This window comes from Drosophila ficusphila, unplaced genomic scaffold (assembly GCF_018152265.1).
Source record: "Drosophila ficusphila isolate 14025-0441.05 unplaced genomic scaffold, ASM1815226v1 contig_314, whole genome shotgun sequence".
In the NCBI taxonomy this organism is placed as follows: domain Eukaryota; kingdom Metazoa; phylum Arthropoda; class Insecta; order Diptera; family Drosophilidae; genus Drosophila; species Drosophila ficusphila.
The window spans coordinates 5,937-13,685 of record NW_025064221.1 but is presented as its reverse complement, the minus strand read 5'-3'; the positions used below and the strand labels follow the sequence as shown (position 1 = coordinate 13,685).

Genomic DNA, 7,749 nt, shown 5'->3' with positions numbered 1-7,749 from the left:
CTTTTGAAATTTTTACCCGATTTAAAAGTGGAATACCTCTCTGATTTTGTTGTTAAAATATTTATCTAGCTGCATTATTGGTTTATTTTCGAATTTTTGGTCAATATTTTGTAATTTTTTATGACCCCCGACCTGTCAAAATTTGCAAAAAATGGGTTTGCAGAAAAGTAACAAGATCCCAGCACTGCTTAGCCCAAACTTTTGAAATTTTTACCCGATTTAAAAGTGGAATACCTCTCTGAATTTGTTGTTAAAATATCTATCTAGCTGCATTATTGGTTTATTTTCGAATTTGTTACGAACTGCTTTATGGTGGGCAGTGCCGCTAGCTCAGCGATCTCATTTGGGCCAAGTTCTCCCCAATTGCCCGCAGTCCGACAACATAAAATACTAACATCGATAACGGTCGTCTCACAACACTAACTTTCTGCGATCACTAACAAAATGTAAACAAACAAAAATTTAAATTCAAACATTAACTCAGGCGGCGGAAATTTTTGGACCTTTGAGTGGCCTTTGGTGTCCTGGCCATTGCGTACCCACCCTACCTAGGATGTTTCGTAAGCATTTATTAAAACATCGCCCATAATGGGTCAGTAAGTCACTCCAGGCAACTAAATTAATTCCATCTCCCCCACAGAAAAAGGTCTAGCAATTCATCATCGTTATAATGGCTTTAATTATTCAGGTGAGTATAATTATTTAACATTTCGCATCTAATTCATTTCCTCAAAATCTATTTGTTCATCTAACCTCAGAATCGCCAATCAACCGCCGTATCAGTATATTTAGCGGTCAAAGCTAAATTTAAGAACAAGGAATGGACACTCTCCGACAAAAATGTTCTGCCACCCTTGTATCGGCAGAACTCTCTGGGTTACGCGGCTTAAATTAAGGTCACCTAATCCTGAGGAGCTCCAAGGGAAAAGAAGGGACGCCGAAAGGTATGGGAGATTTACACACTCGATTCCTTCATCCTAATTAATTGCGACCCTTTTATTTTAGCAACCGTCGATCAAGGGTGAATCTTTGGAAGGACGCACAATAGACTTAACAATATAAGGTATTTAAATTCTTAAAAACTACACATTATTTTAATTGATTTTTAAATTCAGCAGGTGGTGGCTGGGCTCAGCCCACCAGAGTATTGCACCACGAGAACTTGGAGGCGTATAGGGACTTTGCTGGCCAACCTCGTGGTACCAGCCGCTCGCGAGGAAAACTGGCCACTAATTTGGGAACACCCCAACACGGAACGGACTCACCGGAGATCTCTAGCAGGTAGCGAGGATTTGGTCGTTGATGGCGTGGTTCTTCAAAAGGTTCCTCCAAACGCACGTTCTCCTCAGGGAACTTCGTAGTTGTGTCCCTCCAAAAAATGTTATAATTTTGTGTTGATCGGAAAATTGTGGCCTCTCCAGAATATTTATATTTCCATATGCTATAAGTATATATTTGCTCCACAAAAAAAATTGTATTTCCTTCGGCGAAAAATAACCGTCGAAAAAAAATGTGACTTCCTCAAAAAATGTATTCCTTGCCAAAAAAAAAAATCCCGGGGCCCTTTATTGTGGGACCCCGGTTTCCCTAAACAAAATAAACATTTATATTTTTTAAAAGAAAAATTACAAAAAAAAACTCGAACTCACTTTTTCACAAAAATTTGCACAACCACTACGAGGTTAAATTCCCACGTCTATCGTGTCCGTCTTTTCTTGTAATACTACCGGTGATCCGTATAATCACGCCATGTTCCCTACCATCTTTCCCCAGGCTCTCTCGAAGATGGGTCAACGGACATCCCCAAGGCCATCTAAGAGAGATCCCAATCGGAATATTCTACATAATAGATAAGTAGACATAAGTAGACTTGCCCCTGGCCCAAAAGAGGGCGCTGCTCTAACCATCACTACCTGTTCTAAACTATCGATAGCGGCCCTCCCGGAATCGACTCCAACTGCAACATCAACCAAGGATTTCGAGAGGTGCTACAACGAGGTTTTGCGGAACGACGAAATACTTGGTAGCTTTGGAGGAGACCAGGAATACAGGCAGTTCGTACGGCGCCCTACGCGGGGCCCACGCTTGCCGGGAAGTATACGGATCCATCTCTGTGCGCTCGTGTACTTTGTGTATCCATTTCAGGATACCTCTGGATGTCTTTGGGCGTGGTACACCGCCAGACTGCGACTCTGGACTGACGAACGTGGCACCACTCCTTGGTTCGACCGGTGAGGAAAGATGGAAGTGTCTCGCTACTTCTGCCGTGGACGCTGGTGATCCTCGCTTGGAAAGTCGCCAGCCCGGTGGTCCTCGATGCGCCAGGTTTGGCCATTTCCATCCGGACCCCTGTACCGCTCGGCCTCCGGAGGATAGCTTGGCCTGGTGCTGGCCCAATCCGCCGATATGTCCACTCTACGTTTTGGCTTCGGCGGGACCAATGGAGGTGGTGGATACGGTCTGCTTCCCTTTGGAACGGCGTCTTGCCTTTGATGCACCGAAGACTGAGCTTCCGCTGCTGGTGGCTGATGCTGCCGAGCCGTTCGTTCTCTGGCCGCGGGCGGCGGCCGTGGATCTGCTGGTCTGAGAGCCGCGTTTAAGAGCTTCATCATTTCGAGGAAGCCTTGGCGTATCTCATCTCGCAATGACTGGCTTACTCCCGCCTCCTGCCCCTTCCGGTAGGTCTCTGCCGCCTGCGCGATCGCCACGTTCGCTGCCGACTTCTCCTCCGAAGCGAGCCATGACTTGGCCGAGTTCTCGTCGCCTAGCTCCAGCAGTTGCTCGCGCTCTACTCGAGCAGCACCCTCTACGTCCGTTGGCCAAAGAGCATCTTCGTCTCCTCCAGGAGGACCCATCGACCTCATCTGGTGGTCGTGCCTGTTCCCAAAATCCCTATCTTTCGGCATTCTTCACTACAACAAATATTTCCTATCCTAATACCACAAAAAATATATAAATAACAAGAAATATCGCCACTACAAAAATTAATATTACATATGAATAAATAAATAAACAAATAAATAATGAGATAAATAATGGAACAAATAATGGAATAAATAATGAACTAAATAATTAAATAAATAATTAAATAACGAAATGACGAAATGAATAATAAGATAAATAATGGATAAATAACGAAATAAACAAATGAACCAAAGGCAAAATATATAATGCAATAAATAACAGAATAATAAATAAATTATGAACACCTAAAAAAAAAAAAATAACGACTGAAATAACTATTAATAAATAACTAGAAATCACCACTAACTATAAAACTCTTCGGGCCACCAGATAACTAATCTCGTTCAATCTTTCAGCTCCTACTGCGGGGAGATGAAATCAACGTCGCCGGTGGACTTCCGACCATAGTACGCCTACGCATCGCCAAAAATCTTCCTAATTTCCGCCCCTCTCGCAGCTGCTCGTCAACTGGTCTAGCTATCACTTTAAGTGATAGCTGCCAGTTAAGGACTCGGCTGCTTCTGGACTGCTGTTGGTCTTCCTCCTCATCTGCAGTTCCCATCGCAAATCGAGGGACTCGTGCATCGCGTGTACTTTCAACGGGCCACGAGTACCAATTAAGTTTTTCAAACCGACAGGAAATTGGAAACCCACAGACGGAAGAAAAACCCAGGAATCCGTACACCATTTACAGACAACAAAAAAAAAAAAAAAAAAAGTATAAATAAATAAATTAATGTTACAAAAAAAAAACTACAAAGAAAATGAGACTATTTATTGGCCAGCATGTTACTGGACAAGCCTCCCACCCTCCTTAGCTGATCTCTAGTTCCCGAGTCACCCTTCCCGATGCAATTGCATACGTCTACAAGCCACCGTTCAGAGTGACCGGAAACTAGGCCAGCTCGTCGCCTCAACCATTTTCAAAATTTAATTGTGCGACCAGGGAGCAATTGACCAGCACTCTGGAAAAGCCTCCCACTTCCTCAGCTTCTCCTTAGTTCGCCAGTCCCCCATCACGATGCAATTGCAACTTCCTTGCAAGCCACCGTTCCGAAGGACTGGCCAACTAAGCCTCGCGTTCTCCTCAGCTTTTCCTTAGTTCGTCAGTCCTTCATTCCGATGCAATTGCAACTTCCTTGCAAGCCACCGTTCCGAAGGACTGACCAACTAAGTCCGCTCCTCGCGAGACGTCGTCGCCTCGACCATGTATGTATTTTTTTTTTTTAAATTGGGCGCCATTATGTTACGAACTGCTTTATGGTGGGCAGTGCCGCTAGCTCAGCGATCTCATTTGGGCCAAGTTCTCCCCAATTGCCCGCAGTCCGACAACATAAAATACTATCATCGATAACGGTCGTCTCACAACACTAACTTTCTGCGATCACTAACAAAATGAAAACAAACAAAAATTTAAATTCAAACATTAACTCAGGCGGCGGAAATTTTTGGATCTTTGAGTGGCCTTTGGTGTCCTGGCCATTGCGTACCCACCCTACCTAGGATGTTTCGTAAGCATTTATTAAAACATCGCCCATAATGGGTCAGTAAGTCACTCCAGGCAACTAAATTAATTCCATCTCCCCCACAGAAAAAGGTCTAGCAATTCATCATCGTTATAATGGCTTTAATTATTCAGGTGAGTATAATTATTTAACATTTCGCATCTAATTCATTTCCTCAAAATCTGTTTGTTCATCTAACCTCAGAATCGCCAATCAACCGCCGTATCAGTATATTTAGCGGTCAAAGCTAAATTTAAGAACAAGGAATGGACACTCTCCGACAAAAATGTTCTGCCACCCTTGTATCGGCAGAACTCTCTGGGTTACGCGGCTTAAATTAAGGTCACCTAATCCTGAGGAGCTCCAAGGGAAAAGAAGGGACGCCGAAAGGTATGGGAGATTTACACACTCGATTCCTTCATCCTAATTAATTGCGACCCTTTTATTTTAGCAACCGTCGATCAAGGGTGAATCTTTGGAAGGACGCACAATAGACTTAACAATATAAGGTATTTAAATTCTTAAAAACTACACATTATTTTAATTGATTTTTAAATTCAGCAGGTGGTGGCTGGGCTCAGCCCACCAGAGTATTGCACCACGAGAACTTGGAGGCGTATAGGGACTTTGCTGGCCAACCTCGTGGTACCAGCCGCTCGCGAGGAAAACTGGCCACTAATTTGGGAACACCCCAACACGGAACGGACTCACCGGAGATCTCTAGCAGGTAGCGAGGATTTGGTCGTTGATGGCGTGGTTCTTCAAAAGGTTCCTCCAAACGCACGTTCTCCTCAGGGAACTTCGTAGTTGTGTCCCTCCAAAAAATGTTATAATTTTGTGTTGATCGGAAAATTGTGGCCTCTCCAGAATATTTATATTTCCATATGCTATAAGTATATATTTGCTCCACAAAAAAATTGTATTTCCTTCGGCGAAAAATAACCGTCGAAAAAAAATGTGACTTCCTCAAAAAATGTATTCCTTGCCAAAAAAAAAATCCCGGGGCCCTTTATTGTGGGACCCCGGTTTCCCTAAACAAAATAAACATTTATATTTTTTAAAAGAAAAATTACAAAAAAAAAACTCGAACTCACTTTTTCACAAAAATTTGCACAACCACTACGAGGTTAAATTCCCACGTCTATCGTGTCCGTCTTTTCTTGTAATACTACCGGTGATCCGTATAATCACGCCATGTTCCCTACCATCTTTCCCCAGGCTCTCTCGAAGATGGGTCAACGGACATCCCCAAGGCCATCTAAGAGAGATCCCAATCGGAATATTCTACATAATAGATAAGTAGACATAAGTAGACTTGCCCCTGGCCCAAAAGAGGGCGCTGCTCTAACCATCACTACCTGTTCTAAACTATCGATAGCGGCCCTCCCGGAATCGACTCCAACTGCAACAAATTTTTGGTCAATATTTTGTAATTTTTTATGACCCCCGACCTGTCAAAATTTCCAAAAAATGGGTTTGCAGAAAAGTGACCAGAACCCAGCACTGCTTATCCCAAACCTTTTGAAATTTTTACCCGATTTAAAAGTGGAATACCTCTCTGAATTTGCTATTAAAATATCTATCTAGCTGCATTATTGGTTTATTTTCGAATTTTTGGACAATGTTTCGTCATTTTTTATGACCCCCGACCTGTCAAAATTAGCAAAAAATGGGTTTGCAGAAAAGTGACCAGATCCCAGCACTGCTTAGCCCATAACTTTTGAAATTTTTACCCGATTTAAAAGTGGAATACCTCTCTGAATTTGTTGTTAAAATATCTATCTAGCTGCATTATTGGTTTATTTTCGAATTTTTGGTCAATATTTTGTAGTTTTTTATGACCCCCGACCTGTCAAAATTTGCAAAAAAATGGGTTTGCAGAAAAGTGACCAGATCCCAGCACTGCTTAGCCCAAACCTTTTGAAATTTTTACCCGATTTAAAAGTGGAATACCTCTCTGAATTTGTTATTCGAATATCTATCTAGCTGCATTATTGGTTTATTTTCGAATTTTTGGTCAATATTTTGTAGTTTTTTATGACCCCCGACCTGTCAAAATTTGCAAAAAATGGGTTTGCAGAAAAGCGACCAGATCCCAGCACTGCTTATCCCATAACTTTTGAAATTTTTACCCGATTTAAAAGTGGAATGCCTCTCTGAATTTGCTATTAAAATATCTATCTAGCTACATCATTGGTTTATTTTCGAATTTTTGGTCAATGTTTCGTCATTTTTTATGACCCCCGACCTGTCAAAATTTGCAAAAAATGGGTTTGCAGAAAAGTGACCAGATCCCAGCACTGCTTAGCCCATAACTTTTGAAATTTTTACCCGATTTAAAAGTGGAATACCTCTCTGAATTTGTTGTTAAAATATCTATCTAGCTGCATTATTGGTTTATTTTCGAATTTTTGGTCAATATTTTGTAATTTTTTATGACCCCCGACCTGTCAAAATTTGCAAAAAATGGGTTTGCAGAAAAGTGACCAGATCCCAGCACTGCTTAGCCCAAACTTTTGAAATTTTTACCCGATTTAAAAGTGGAATACCTCTCTGAATTTGTTGTTAAACTATCTATTTAGCTACATCATTGGTTTATTTTCGAATTTTTGGTCAATGTTTTGTAGTTTTTTATGACCCCCGACCTGTCAAAATTTGCAAAAAATGGGTTTGCAGAAAAGTGACCAGATCCCAGCACTGCTTAGCCCATAACTTTTGAAATTTTTACCCGATTTAAAAGTGGAATACCTCTCTGAATTTGTTGTTAAAATATCTATCTAGCTGCATTATTGGTTTATTTTCGAATTTTTGGTCAATGTTTTGTAGTTTTTTATGACCCCCGACCTGTCAAAATTTGCAAAAAATGGGTTTGCAGAAAAGTGACCAGATCCCAGCACTGCTTAGCCCAAACTTTTCAAATTTTTACCCGATTTAAAAGTGGAATACCTCTCTGAATTTGTTGTTAAAATATCTATCTAGCTGCATTATTGGTTTATTTTCGAATTTTTGGTCAATATTTTGTAGTTTTTTATGACCCCCGACCTGTCAAAATTTGCAAAAAATGGGTTTGCAGAAAAGTGACCAGATCCCAGCACTGCTTAGCCCAAACTTTTGAAATTTTTACTCGATTTAAAAGTGGAATACCTCTCTGAATTTGTTGTTAAAATATCAATCTAGCTGCATTATTGGTTTATTTTCGAATTTTTGGTCAATATTTTGTAGTTTTTTATGACCCCCGACCTGTCAAAATTTGCAAAAAATGGGTTTGCAGAAAAGTGAC

The 7,749-nt window shown here is 41.3% G+C and overlaps 1 long non-coding RNA gene across 1 annotated transcript; it reads left to right on the top strand.

Annotated features, from left to right (window-relative positions):
* The first annotated feature begins 4,428 nt into the window (after positions 1-4,428).
* Positions 4,429-5,310, top strand: LOC122319961. The gene is made up of 3 exons (XR_006245426.1): positions 4,429-4,475; positions 4,556-4,603; positions 4,674-5,310. It is a non-coding gene; the product is annotated as an uncharacterized LOC122319961 (long non-coding RNA).
* The last annotated feature ends 2,439 nt before the right edge of the window (positions 5,311-7,749 follow it).